The sequence below is a fragment of the Macrobrachium rosenbergii genome, chromosome 51, assembly GCF_040412425.1.
Source record: "Macrobrachium rosenbergii isolate ZJJX-2024 chromosome 51, ASM4041242v1, whole genome shotgun sequence".
In the NCBI taxonomy this organism is placed as follows: Eukaryota; Metazoa; Arthropoda; class Malacostraca; order Decapoda; family Palaemonidae; genus Macrobrachium; species Macrobrachium rosenbergii.
In genome coordinates, this window is record NC_089791.1 from 72100050 (window position 1) to 72115164 (window position 15115).

At 41.6% G+C, this 15115-nt stretch overlaps 1 protein-coding gene and 1 long non-coding RNA gene across 4 annotated transcripts in view; one reads left to right on the forward strand and one right to left on the reverse strand.

The window, feature by feature from the left end:
• The window catches only part of LOC136833484 (DNA ligase 1-like), a 440466-nt gene that overhangs the window by 345192 nt on the left and 80159 nt on the right, over window positions 1-15115 (reverse strand). The gene's annotated exons all lie outside the window — the stretch shown is intronic.
• LOC136833485 (uncharacterized) overlaps window positions 1-15115 on the forward strand; it is a 248166-nt gene that overhangs the window by 185255 nt on the left and 47796 nt on the right. For both annotated transcript variants that reach the window (XR_010851485.1, XR_010851486.1), the window contains exon 3: window positions 10120-10287. This is a non-coding gene — a long non-coding RNA (uncharacterized lncRNA). The remainder of the gene's footprint in view (window positions 1-10119; window positions 10288-15115) is intronic.

Below are 15115 nucleotides of genomic sequence, written 5' to 3' on the forward strand. Positions count from 1 at the left end.
AGCTGCAAAATTTAGAAAGAGGTAATTCAAGGAAGAATCATTTTATGCAGGAAATATGAATGGTACCCATGTTAAACCACCTAGACATGCCATATTACAGGATGGAAAAAGAATACTTGATCTGAAAGAAATAAGTGATATAATGGTAGAAAATTTAGCAAATGTGCAAGTACAGTAGTGATAAAAATTTAGATGAACACTTCTGTACAAAGAAAAATAATATGGAATTAATAAAAAACTTTGTAACAATAGAAGATATATAATAGAAAATGGAATATGGAAGAATGGGAATATGCTCTCATGAACAGCAATAAATCTGCTCCTGGAGGTGATTATTTTTGTTTTGAAATGATCTGCCACTTAGCACCTTTGGCAAAGTTATACCGTTTATAGTTTTATAATCAATTGTGAATTTGAAATTTATTTCCTGACGAATGGCAGAATGCTATAATAATTGCTATCCCCAAACCTGGAAAGGATCCAAGTAATGTAAATAATTACAGACAAATTTCTTTAACAAGTTGCTTATGCAAATTACTAGAGAAAATGATAAATGCACAACTAACATGGCACATGCAAGAAAATAAAATTCTGACTCTCACTCAATTCTGGTCACAATGTAACAGATCTACATTGGATTCTCTAACTTAGAAGAACACGTACATAGAGGATTTGAACAAAAACAAATTACTGTAGCTGTCTTTTTTGACATTGAAAAGGCATATGATACTACATGGAGGTATGCAACATTTAAAAATGTTACATGAAAACAGCATCCATGGATATTTACCTAGGTTTATCGAAAACTTTCTGACAGATCACACTTTTCAGGTGAGAATTGATGATGTACTGTCAAGTACATTTCCACTTGAAAATGGTGTTCCACAAGGAAGCTTCCTTAGTGGCACACTGAATACTTTAGCAGTGTCCTTAGTGGCACACTGAATACTTTAGGAGTGTCTTTATTGGCACACTGAATACTTTAGCAATAAATGATAGCAGTAATAATCAGTCTTATGGAATTAAAAGTAACCTGTATATGGATGGTTTTGCCATATATTATTCAGCATATTGAATAAAACATGCAGAACGGATCATTAACCCTTAAACGCCGAGCCTCTATTTACAAAAGTGTCTGCCGTATTTCGACGGGGTTTGAGAACTTTTTATTCAAGCGGAAAGAAAGTTTTTTCAAAAATCGTAGCATGCTTAGTTTTTAAGATTAAGAGTTCATTTTTGGCTCCTTTTATTCTCATTGCCTGAAGTTTAGTATGCAACCATCAGAAATTAAAAAAAATATCATATATAAATATTGGAATATATGACAGCGCAAAAAAATTTCATATATAATTGTATACAAATCACACTGTGAGCAAAACGGTTAAAGCTAATGAGTTATTTTTTTTTCGTTGCATTGTACACTAAATTGCAATAATTTTGGTATATAACAAATTGTAAAACTATCAAAAAAACAAAGAGGAAATATCACAAAATGATGCATGAATTCGTAACAGGCGGACGTAAAAAAAAGTTTTTTTCAAAAATTCACCATAAATCGAAATATTGTGCTAGAGACTTCCTGTTTGTTGCAAAATGAAGGTAAATGATTGAATATTACTAGAATGTAAGAGTTTTAGCTTACAATTGGATTTTTCTACCATTTCGGTCGAGTCAAAGTTGACTGAAGGTTGAAATTTTGGCACTTATCATTATTTATATGAAAATATTTCAAAACTGATAAAAGCTACAACCATGAGTTATATTTTGTTGTATTGTACATGAAATTGCACACATTTTCATATATAAAACTTTATGTAACAGCTAATAGAAAACAGTGCAAAAATTACAGCAAATTGATTAAAGAATTTCTGAGATTTTCAGCAGAGTTAGAGCGGACGTAAGGAAAAAGTTTTTTCAAAAATTCACCACAAATCGAAATATTGTGCTAGAGACTTCTCGTTTGTTGCAAAATGAAGGTAAATGATTGAATATTACTAGAATGTAAGAGTTTTAGCTTACAATTGCGTTTTTCGACCATTTTGGTCACCAGTCAAAGTTGACCAAGGTTGAAATTTTGGCACTTATCGTGATTTATATGAAAATATGTCAAAATTGATAAAGCTACAACCATGAGTTATGTTTTGTTGTATTGTACATGAAATTGCACACATTTTCATATATAAAACTTTATGTAAAGGCTAATAGAAAACGGTGCCAAAATTACGACAAAGTGACTAAAGAATTTCTGAGATTTTCAGCAGAGTTAGCTGATGCTTTCTTTTGGGATAAGAAAGAAACTCCCGTATGTGCAGCTGGGTCACGCTTGTACACAAAAGAACAGTGTGATCCGTGAACTTCCAGCATCCCTCAAGGTGTGTGATTTAAAATTTTTCGCAAACGAGGCCTATAAGTATTTTTCTGCGAATATTTAAAAAAAAATTTTCGTAGTCAACGTATTTTACGTCCGCTCGGCACCTGACAGACAACTTTTGTCAACGTAAAATACGTCCAGTCGGCATTAAAGGGTTAATAAAGCATAATAAAAATGGATGAATGGGCCTCATCTGTAGGCTTTAAATTTTCCATAGATAAAACTCAAGCAATCATTATTATTTATAAAAATAAAAAGTGGAAAAAGCTGAAGAAATAGATTTGAAAATTAGAAACCATATGATGTATACCAATAGGCCAGACAGCAAAATTTTTAGGATTAGTATTTGATGCTCATGTGAACTGGAAAGCCTACCATAATATACATGAAATCAAAACGTAAAAGAGCATTAAATCAATTAAAAATTATTGAACATTACTTGGGGAGCCTATAGACATACCTTTACTGTACTGTATAAAGCAACAGTGCTGTCTATCATTGATTATGGATGCGAAATATATGGCTCGGCATCAGAGGCAACGCTGATAACGGTAAACCCAGTTCACAACAAAGGCCTTAGAATATCTCCAGGAGTCTCTTAGATCATCACGAAAGTCATCTTTACAAGTTGAATGTAGTGATATCTCTCTCTCTCTCTCTCTCTCTCTCTCTCTCTCTCTCTCTCTCTCTCTCTCTCTCTCTCTCTCTCTCTCTCTCTCTCTCTCTCTCCAACAAAAAAATTATTTGAATTAAGAGATGTATTTATAAACAGTCATCCATCACCTTTCCCAGTTAGAGCTAGAAGATTGTTCAATACACAGATGGATCTAAATCAGAGTATGGAGTGGGATATGCTGCAGTATCCCAAGACAAAACATATCAATTTCCTCTACATGATAGGCTTCAGTATTCACAGCAGAGTTGTGTGAAATTGCATCAGCCATAAAATTAATTAAAGAAACATCATTCAGTAATTTTGTGATATTTAGTGACTCTAGAAGTGCTTTAGAAGCTATTCAAGTTACAAACCAAAAATAACATTGTACAACAAAATTAAGTTATTACTCCTTAAGTTATATAATAATAAGTAATTCTGACATGTCTCCTAATTGGCCATTCTTGCCTAACACACGGACACATAATCCTGCTCCTGGATGCTCTGAATGTAAGGTAATGATAACAATCAAACATTTATTGTGTGAATGTCCAAAGTATAATCAGCAGCAGCTATCAAGTTTTAGAAATAAATCCATCTGTGAAATTTTTCATAAACTTGAACATTTGCAATTAATCCAATTATAAAGTTTTAGAAAACTGTAATTTAAGTGACAAAACAAAAAATTAAATATACAGGCAGTCCCTGGTTATCGGTGGGGGTTCCTTTCTGAGGGTGTAATGATTTCAGCGCTTTTTGGGGCTTATCAGTGTCAAAAGTGCCAATTTTCAGTTATTGGCACCTCTGTTAGGTTTGTAACAGCACCAATGCCCAATTATCGGCGCCGATAAGTGGAAATCGGCAATTTCCACTGCTGAAAATTGCCGAATTTCGTCGCTAGACAAGCCCCGTAAAACCGGATTGCCGTTAATCAGGGACTGCTTGTCATGAAAAATTCTTCGGGCCAGTTATGTGAGAGCTGATAATCCCCTCAGTGGTCTGGTAAAACTATGTTGGTGATAATAATAATGTTCAATAGTGACGGGTTTTGTGGAGTTCGCCATTGCCTCTGATCATCATCTTTTGATACTTTCGAGTGGTAAAAGAAGATGGCCACTATGTTTGACTATCTCTGCAGGAAGTCTTGATAGGCTTTCAGCATTTGGTCCTTTTCTAAGGAAGAGAACTAATTGGCTCACACTATGGTACTGTTGCACCCACAGTTTTCCTCATGGATGCAACAGTTTCCCTTGGCTGGTTGATCCCCAGTCCAGGGGGCTGACACCCAGGCCTGCTGGCCATTCCCTGGGCCAGCCAGTCCCTAAGGCCGTTCTGGTCCCCAGGTTACCAGTCCGGTCAAGGCTCTCATACCACTAGTCCAGGATTCCCTGACACTACCTGTGCTCCATGCACAGGTGCAACTGCTACCCAGGCTGGCCAGTTCAGTCAGGGCTTGACCACCAGTCTGGGACCCCTGCTGCTACCCATGCTCTTAGCAGGGTGCAACTGCTATCCGTGTGTTCCTGAGATCCATGGGTGCTGGTCTGGCCAAGCTACCCAGGCTATTTAGGCCAGTTAAGGTACCTGTACTACCAGCACAGGATCTTTGGCTTGCAGGGATCCAGGAGGTGACAGGGCCATGCAGTCCTGTCCTCCAGACTTAGTTAGGGGTGACTCCCCTTCCTTCCCTTCTTTTCTGTAGGGGTTTGTCTTCTAGAAAGGTTTGGCTCAATCATGGATAGCCCTTGCCCACATTTTCATGAGCTAGTACTCTCCATGGCTGTGGGTTTGTTGTCAGCTTAACTTGACTACTGTGCTCAGCTTTGTCTCTAATAGACGGGGCAAAGGTGCCAGGATCATTCCCCCTTTTTCTGGGAAGGTTAAGCATCGGGTGAGGATAGAAGCTTTCATGCTTCCTCCTGAGCTTAGAACCAAACAGGTTACACATCCAATTGGGGAGTGATTTCATGGGAGTTTTCAACAGGGCTCCTCCTACAGGAGAGGTGTCTTGGGTTTTTCAGCACTTGGAATGGTCCTGAGGGTCCTGTACACCAGAATTTAGACACCAAGTTGCAAAGTCCACTATTTCAAGAGGCCATCAAGCCCAGTTGTAAGGTGGATGGCTTTGGGGAAGAGCTGGGACTCTTTCTCCAGTTTTTCCCTGCCATTGAGAGCGATTAGGCTCTAGCTTAGCTGTATTGGTCATAACCTACCAGTAGTGTTATGGACCAATGACTTCCACCTGTCTCTATACAAGCAATTCACTCAGGGCCAATCCAGTGTAGTGACTTTCTACCTGCGTCCCTGACTTATCGAAAGGTCTTTTTCTCAGTCAATGCCACACTGATACAGCAAGTAAATTTGAATCTCTCTCTCTTGCTCTTTGGCACAGGCGAACAGTGGATGACCCAAGGAGGAGGCTATATTCAAATCGTATTTGTCTGAGGGTAGTCTTTACCAACAACCTGGCCCACCAGGCAACCTCCTGTGAGCTGTTGTTGTGTGTAGGGAACAAGATGCAGTGGCCTCTCAAGTCCCTGTGCAAATTTTTTCACTGAATTAGTGCTGGTGTTGAGGATTGGTCCGCTCTGGGGTCTACTTTAATCCTCTCAGGATGAAGTAGAGGCTGTGGCAAGATTGGTGCAGTTGACTAGCAGCACCCATCTCTGCCAGGCAGTGCCCTATAGGATCTCATTCCTGTAGGGAACTGCACGTTCAAATGGCCTTCTCTTCTCTGGGACAGCAGAGGTCCAACTTCGTTTTTTCCCATGAAATTTCCCAGATTTCTTCCACAGTTGGGAGTTTCTTCCCACCTATAATCACTCTTCCATTTTCAGAAAAGTGGCAAGGGAAGAAGAGAAGGGTGAATGCAAGGGTGGCATTCTTTCACTGTGGCTGCCATTTGTAAGAGAGTATGTGTGGCTTACAATGGGACTTAACCTGTAGTGTGGATGTGCAGTGCTGATGATTGGCACTGGAAGTCAGTGGAGAGTGACTTCTCCATTCTTTCGAGGGACTAAAAGGATGGGTATTTTTCAAATGCATATATTTTAGTTGTCTCGGAAACACCTCAGCTTTCCTCTCTGGGAGGAGGGTCCTTCGTTGGAACTTTCAATCGCTTTCCCCAAGGTCTTACAAAGAGTCTACTTTGGTGTCAACTTATACTCTTTCGAAAGGGGTATACCAGATGTATACAGAGATTGACTTTTCCTGGCAAACTTGTTGTGGTGTTGGCTACTGAACAACTTGCTTTCTCAAGTTCAGTGATGCCAAATTTCAAGACTTTTACTTTCTTTCCTGACCAGAGAGTGAACACGTGGGTTGCTGGTTTATGGCAGCAACAAGTCATTTCTTAGGATTCTTGCTTCAGCACACTCAGGAGGCTGCACACAAGTTCCTGTTGTTTCAGTTACAACTTTGGGGTCGTCACCATTCTTTAGTTCCTTGCAGAGGCAGGTTTTGAGAACAACTTCACATCCTCTCTTGACTTAGTCTCAAGAAGTTGTGTCTGCAGGTGACTTGAGATTATGACATGATGACAGAGATTATGACATGATGACAGATATTGTAGTACATGGGAGTGCCAGATAGTTTTCCCCAGGATGCTTTCTTTCATAGTCAGTACATCCAGTGATTGGTAGAAGACACTTCTAGGCATTGCTCGGGGTGGTGAGTCTCTTTAGAGCTGACAGCCAGATCCTTTCGACACCAGTTCTACAATTGAGACAGTGACAGGGACGTTGGTCCCTAATCACCTGTATGGCAAAGAAGTTACCTGAGATTCAGGTTATGAGCTTACTTCCTGTCTACTGCTTGGCCCAACAGGTAGCTCTGGGGCTCTTTCTCATGCTTACTTCAGTTTCAGCTTTGGGAAAAGTTTCTTTCCTGGAAGGCAACTCAGTTTTGAATCTTACATCTGTATCGCCATTTTGCCTCTTAAGCACATAGTCAACAGCAGGTTGCTCTCTCCTGTGCCCCTTGCAAAAGCTTGACATCCCATTTGTTTATACCAAGTAATTTCTAAATCTGCTAGCTTCATGGTTTAAGGTCCTGAGAGATATTCCTCTCTAGTTAACCTGAGATTCAGCTACTCATATCTGGTATTTCCACGTCTTGGAGTTCTGACACTTCACACCTGGATATTTTCCTTGGTGAGATGGTTCTTTGCTCACTCACCATTGGAGTTCAATGGATACTTCCATTACTTTAGTGGCTGTCTTCAAGACTAGAATCCCTCCAATTATTGATGTGGAGAGAGGTATTCTGCTTGGAGCTGTTTGTCAGCAACAACATGTTTTGCTCACCTACCTTCCTGTAAAAGTTTCTTTCTGCCCTGGTCTTTTGTAAAGGCTTGGTCAACCTTCAACCAGGGTTTGATACTAGGAGTAGAATTTTCCTTTTGAGGGAGACCTTTTGTATTCCTGAGAAACATCACATTCTTTCTCACACTGGGATTCAAATCTTGGTAGGATCATGACTCCCACCTTTGGAAGTTTGACTCAGAGCCTGTGCGAAGTCTTTTTGGGGTTTTCAGAGGCTTTCTGGTTAGTCCTAACATCAGCAAGGTATAGGCAAGTCATCTGGGCTCTCGTATGTATGGCACTCGGGAGGCTGGAAGATTTGTTTGGGGATTTTCTTGAATTATTGTAACAAGATTCAGAACAGTCAGTCATGAACATGTCTCTTTTGTCGTCTTTGAATAACTTGGTAGGAACTTTTGCAAGATATGTACTACTGAGTTCTGTGTGAGTGCTGCAGTACTGTCTTGAAGGTACTGACACTGCAGGTTTGGATGTCAACAACTCTCTGGTTATTGCTCTGTAAGTTGATTTGTGGGCATTTTTTCTTCTAGTGTGGAAGGAAAATTGTGGCCCAGACGAGCTCATAATATTAGAGGCATCACCCTATACTTTGCAGTTTAGTAGGAGCTTGTTGGCTTTCAAATATTGTGTGAGGAGAAGTGATTGGGTATGATAACCTGCACATTGTTTACCTGCAGAACATTGTCCACTAGCCTTGGACACGTTTTCCTTGCACCAATGGTGGCTGCTCAGTGGGTCAGTTAGTGAGCCCAGCTCCCTTTGGGACAGGTAGCACCTCATCTAGGTCCAGTTGGCAGAAGACAGGCTAGGAGTGACTGGTTTTCCACCTCCTCGCTTTACTTCCTTCTCTGGTAAACAGAGTCAGAGTGCCATTCTATTTACAAGCTGGACAGACAAGATTGTAGGTTAGCTATCAAACTGAGCACCAGTCTTTTCACTGGCAATGAAGGGATGCAAGTTCCTCTCTTGGGAAGGGGAGAGAAGGACAGACAATGAAGCAAACTCCTTGATAATGTTTACCTGTTTTATTGTCTCTGATGCTTCAGTATGGGTTGTACAGCTTGATTGAATAATGGCATACAAACCCTTCTCTTAATAGTCCAGAAGTCTGGTGTCTGTTGCATCCCATATGTACTGTATGCTAGAAGCTGTCCCTTCTTCTTCTCCTAAACAGACCAGGAAGGTAACACCCCATGTTGGGCAAACCTACCAATCAGCTCAGAGAGTACCCAGATACTTCCCACCACTGGGTAAGTCTTCTATGTAAAGAAATGAAGGTTTGTATTTGTGTAGGAACAAATAACAAATTTTAAAAGTACTGTATTTTATAATTGTCCTAACATACAAACCTAAAGCCACCACTCTCTGGTACCTGGAAGGCAAAGTTGAGGCAGACCGCCTGTCGGTAGGTAACTAGCTTGTCAATAAGTTTGAATGCGCCATTCCAGCTCACATTTGCAGGCTAAATTCTATATATGTGAAGAACTTCCGGTTTGTATGTTAGGAAAATACAAATTACTTTTAAAATTTTCTATTTTCATTAGTATGTGAACTTGTGCATTGGTTACATTAGTGAAGTTTTCTATGCAAGGCTGTGCTTCAGAATAGATGTCTTGTTCTGAATACATCTTAATGACTTAATGGTTTGCTAAGTGATCTAGTATATGCATGCTTGCTAAAACTGTATCGTTACAAAGTTCAAGAAAGCAGAGTTTAGAATCATAATTTATAAACTAGGAAATATCTTGTGCCCTTCAGTTCCACATGCAGTAAGAGTAAAGTGAGATGGTTTTCACTCCAGCTTATAGTACAGTATATCATAACCTGCTAAGCATGGCTCATTTTTTGCTGCCTTTTCATCCTTTTCCTTTGATCTCATCCTTCCTGACTATCAAACTTCTGTAACTTAACCTTGCTCCATTTTGATCTCTCTAAAGAATAAATTTTTGGCTGAGCCTAAGAGTTTCTAAAATTGTGACTAGTTAGTCTCATTATAATGATTTTACAATAATAATGAGTCATTAATTTTTCACAATTTCCACTCATTCTTTTAAAATGTTGAATTCTCTTTCAGTTCCTATCAGCAATCACAGTAAAACCATTATACATTTACTGTAATTCAAAAAGAATTTAAAGAAGTACCTTCATTTCTGTGTAACTCTTTACCAATGAACTGTACGTTAATATGATTCTGCAGGTCGTTACTACATTCTAGGTGCATTATTCAAACCCATTAAGGTACATTAAATCTACTTCCAAAATTAGAGCTGTCATCATGCCATACAGTAACTAAGTCAAATGCTGACTGAATCCATACTAATTATCTCTCTCTCTCTCTCTCTAAGATTTTCTCTCTCTCTCTCTCTCTCTCTCTCTCTCTCTCAGAGTTGCCCTGCAGAGAACATTTCAGGCAGAGCTATAAATTCATTGCAGCAATCGTTCAAGCCACTGCTGTTTTACCTGTGTCTTGTACTTTTCATCTTGTTTCTGTTGGTGTCTTTCCACAGTATTTCTACTTCAACTTCAACTTGCCCTGATTTTCACCCATCATTTAACATATCTTGGGATTAATGCCACGATAGAAAAATTGAGACTCGAGGATCTAGTTGAATTATTTAACTATTTTTATTCTCTCTCTCTCTCTTTCTCTCTCTCTCTCTCTCTCTACTCTCTCTTCTCTCTCAAAAACAAATTTACCATTGCAGTATTTTATGTACTTAGAGACTACTTTATTGATATTTCCTGGTACTCTTATTTCCAGGACGCACCAGCTTCTTTTGAAGTGAAGATCGATGGCAAAACTGTCCACTCCAAACTAGAAACAATGGCATTCCCTGATTATGAAGAGGTAGCAACTATAGCATCTGAGGTTGCTGGAGGAGGGGAAGCAGTGAACTGTAACCCAAACAGAAAGTTCTTGCACTATACTTTAGTATGAGGTAAGAGATATATTCAATACCACTTCTTTTGTTTGGATTGAGAAAAGTACATCATCTTAGTAGTAGCACTGGAATGTATGTGTTCCTAATAGGTAATTATATTGCAGTACACTCCCTGAACACCTGAATTAGCCCTGGTCACCTACCAGCCCGAACTACATCCCGATATCTTTTACCCACTAAGTGGATAATTAACTGTCAGTGTTACCAACGCTTACAGGAAAATCTTGTCAAATGAGTTACCCGAAGTACCATTGGCAACACTGCTGCAAGTCCCGGCCGAGTGAGTTCGAGATCCCCAGTTGCTTTTTTTTCGCCATGCTGTGTGGGTGTGTCCCACATCAGGCAAACTTTTGGTCATTTAGCCCGACCCCCATTGAAGAATTTGGACATCAGATCACGATTTGGACTGTTTTCAACACATTTTCTCCTGGATGGATACTTTATTGATTGGATTTGGAACTTCTCTCCCGATTTTGACTTTGGGATCGGTACTTTGGAGTCGATTGGATAAGTCAAACAAGGAGATGTCACCGTCTGCTAGCGCCGATACTTCCACTTTGTTTACATCTTCGATGACAGAGCCCTCTACTGCTGGAGATGCTGACGCTCATCGGCCCTACACGTCCTGCAAGCATAGGATGAGTACCCTCAAACACGTTCGACATTCTGTTTGTATTTTATGTAGGAAGATGCAGTGTAGTATCAGTCAGATGGGCAGCAAGTCTTGGTCGGTAGATCAGATGGAAGAATTATTCAAAAGTTAGAGGACAAGTTACCAGCTAGTATGTCTAGTCTATTTTTTCCTAGTTTTATGACTAAATTAACAGAAACTAGAGATAAGGATAGTAGTACTGGTGTTGTAGATACTAATCGTTCTTTTTCAGCCCCCTGCCTGTTCCAGAACCAGCCCTAACGGGTGCCGGGGTCATGGAGAACCGCAAACCTCGAGGGTAGGATCTGCCTGCCCCCGGAGCGGAGCAGGCAGTGTTGGTAGCAGTTTTCCCCCTTCCCTCTAAAAGCGTAAGTTCTAAGGTGGATTTAGAATTAGGAATCACTCAGAACGGTAGGAATTCTAACTTTAGGAAGTATTCAGGAAGAGTAGTTGAACGTGGTCTTCTTTGGGTTCAGGTTTGGTTGGGGTCTCTAATGTTTAGGTCTCTCATTTAGATCAGTCGTCGGTTTTATTTCCTGCTTCGTGCTCTGTGCAACAAAGGTTTCAGATCCGTGGAGGGTCATTCAGATTTGGTTTCTGATGTATCTGGTTCTGAATTTTTTTTTTCCTTTGAATACTCCTTGAAGGTTCCTTTTTCTTCAGGGGTTAAAATTTCTTTCGTCTTGCGATGGTGGTAATTCTGGCAATCAAGTTTTTCCAATATTCATGATCATGTCTTAAAGAATTTTCTGAATTTGATAATGTCTATCAAGATTATCAGGGTGGGGAACAGAACCAGTCTTTTTCCTTTGAAATCTATGGCCTCTTCGGCCACTACGGAATTTTCCCCGTTTTCCCCATTTTCTTCTAAGCTTTCTTCCATTGCCCTTATCTTCTTTTTCGGTCCGCTCATTGGAGGGCTCTTCTTGGTCTTTGTTGCTCATCCTGTTTTCTTGGCTTTTAACTCAGCAGAGCAAGGCTTTCTTGGTTCAACCCTGTGATATTAGAGCTTCAGCAGCTCCCTCTCTCTCTTCGGGGTTAAGGGAAGGGGTACTTTTAACGGATCCGTCATCTTTATCACCTTTTGCGAATCCTGTAGTTTCTCAGGCATCCGATCTAGTTGCTTCTCAGGTGTTTGTGGAGGTGTCAGCAACTCCTTATTTTCATTCTTTATGGGTTCCTAACCGTAATGTATCCTCCGCGATTCTTGTGGATGCTACGGCAGTTGGCGGTTCGCCTGCGCCAGCTGTTCAGTGTATCAGCACCGATAGTTTCCTCAGCCTTTCCATTCTTCAGGATAGCTGGTAATTTGCCTTCCTCTGTTACCTTGGGTTTGGTACCTGGTAACTTCCCCTTTGAAACTCCTTTCAGTTCAGTCTGGTTGGGACCTTCTCCATCTGTCCAACGTTGACGTTAGGCACCCCGGTGGTTACTCCGAGTGTGACTTCTTCCTTCTTCCCTCCTTTGGCTTTTTTCTTTCTCAACTTTCCTGCAGGTTTCTCTGTCCCTCTGTCTAGGCATCCATGTAGGTTCGAGGTTGATTCCGGTCTTCAAGGTCTTCAGTTCCGGATTCCCATCCTCATGTGGTTTTGATATGTCCGGATTTAAGTGGTTGGGTGTTGCGGCTTGGCCTCTTTGCTCTCAGGAGTGGGGTTGTCCGCCCAGGTGTGGCCGGCCCAGGTGTTGCATCATCCTCGTTGGGTGGTGCAGGGTTTGCGCAACCTACTTTGGTGCATCCAGTATGTTCATGATTGATACGTCAGGTGTCCGTCTCACGCACCCAGGTGTCCCAGCGAGTTCCGGGTTTTCGAAGTTCGGCGTTTGCCTCCAGGGGTCGGCCTGCCCCTTTCCTGTTCCTGCTCAGTCGGACCAGTCTGACAAGGATTGTTCTTTCAAAGAAAAGGATACGGTACTGGATATTAGTTCTCCTTCAGCTAATGAGAATGAGTATAAGCGGATGGTAGACTTCATCCACACCTATCCTCAATCCAAGGTTCCGGAGGAGCCTACACTACCGAATCAAGCAATGTTCAAGTCGCTATAAGCGACAGAACCGGTAGTTGCTCAATCATCAAAGAATCTGGTCTGCTTTGGCTGTGTCGGGCAGGCATTGGGTGGGTCAGATGTAGGTTAGTGGCTTTGATAGGGTTGAGTAAGCAGGATTCAACCTTGCTTCCTATTCAGGAGGGGTTTTAACAAGGTAGCAGGTAACCCTTCTGCAGGTGTCAGGGTTCCTCTCAACATATCTGTTGAGGCTCTTCTCTCTCAGGTTCCTTCGTCAATTGTTTGGTCTCAGTTTCATATAGGGAGGCTTGTATCTTGAGGACACCTTTTGCAGCCATTCGAGGCCTTGTCCCACTTTGTGTGGATGTGTCCAGGTTGATAGGGTTTTCTTCAAACAAGATGATATACTCCTTTGATCCTGTACTGCCTGACACCTCATCACTTCGGTGTCAATGGGGCTGGCATACCAGGTTAACATTTCGCCTGAATGTACAACGTTCTTTGGCAGAAGAGGAGGGACTTCTTTTAAAGTTTCCGCCTCACTATCCAGACATTCGGAGAGGGTTCTGTTGAGGGCACCTTTTGCGCTCTGCAACAGTCTTTTAGGGAGGAGGATATCTCCTCCATGGTCAATTTCGTGTAGCCATCGTCAGCAGTAGCATCACAGCAGGCTGTGATTAGTGTGGCTGCTCTGGGTCCAGGGAATGTGGCCAGTATAACGAACTTGTTGCTTCTAACTCATGTCTCCAGTGTCGGCAATTATGCATCATCGAGGGTACAAAATGTTGGAGGTAGAGGTGTTCCTGTCCAACAGGGAACAGCCGGTACCCACTTGGAGAAGCCTCTTAGAGATGTCTCTCTCTCTCTCTCTCTCTCTCTCTCTCTCTCTCTCTCTCTCTCTCTCTCTCTCTCTCTCTCTCTCTCTCTCTCAGGGTCTTGTCTCTCCGCATGCTTTCTCTTCAGGTATATCTCAGGAATCGCTGGGACTTCCACATCGAGAATGCAGGTATAATCTGGAACGATTCTTGCTTGTCGGATCTTCTGTGATAGTCAGAAGCAGCGCATCTGACATCCGGAAGGTCTATAGTCTCCCCTCTTCCCGACATTCATCTGTACTCAGATGCCTCATATCAAGGTTGGGGAGCAACCTTGGAGGAACCCAGGCTTCATGACTCTGGAGGGATCGGGAACGAGAGGAGTCAACCTTTGGGAACCTCAGGGCTGCAAAGGAAGCCCTCAGGTGTTTTTCAGTCCTAGTGCGTAGCACAGTAGTGGGTCTGCTTTGCGACATCGTAACTGCCGTGTCGTATCTGAGAACTCGGGGGAGAACAAGATCATTAGAACTCAGAGGTGTATGCTTTCCGCCATTCGGTCTCATTCATCAGGTAATCAGGAATTGTTGGAGTGTCAAGACGTCTATGACTCTAGACTCTAGCTAACCTGGTTCTGGAATTCCTAATGCTCCTTACGCAAGTTCCGATGTTCCTCCTCATGCGGAAGATCTTTTAGACAACCGCATTTTCACCATTATCATCCAAACTCTTGCGTGATGAACCTAGTTGCAGGCGACTGCCGAGCAAACAGCTAGACAGTCCAGACACTCTAAAGCTATGTCTAGACAGTGTTTCTTTCAGCTTGAGAAAGTCAACCCGTAAGCTTTACCAGGTCAGCTTGACATGGGGAAGTCTGTGTCGTAAGGAAGGTCATTCCATCTTTAGGCCTGCCATAACCAAAATAGCTGGTTTTCTCTTATTCCTTCGGAAAGTCAAGATTCTTCCATTTTCGGCTATTGCTGGCTACCGCTCAACACTTAGCAGTACATTTTTCCATCTTCCCGAAAATTTCTAGTAGTAAGATCTTCTTTGATTTATTACGTTCCTTTAAGTTTAATGTCCGGTCTTGCTGACTTGGGCTCCTTCGTGAGATTTGTCGGAAGTTCTAATGTTCAGATAACTGATTAGGTGTTTTCTTTCTTTCGGCTTTAGCTGCAGATAAAAAGGTGGGCGAGCTTGGGGAAGTTTTCTAGGCTGGTTTCCTAGGCAGGAAATGATAAGTATTTCTCTTCTTCTGGAATTCGTGGCGAAGACAGAGTCGGAGGCTAAAACTCTGCTTCGTTCGTTTAAGGTTCTTTATCTGCAAGTGTTCGGTTCCGGCATGAAGCGGGGATGT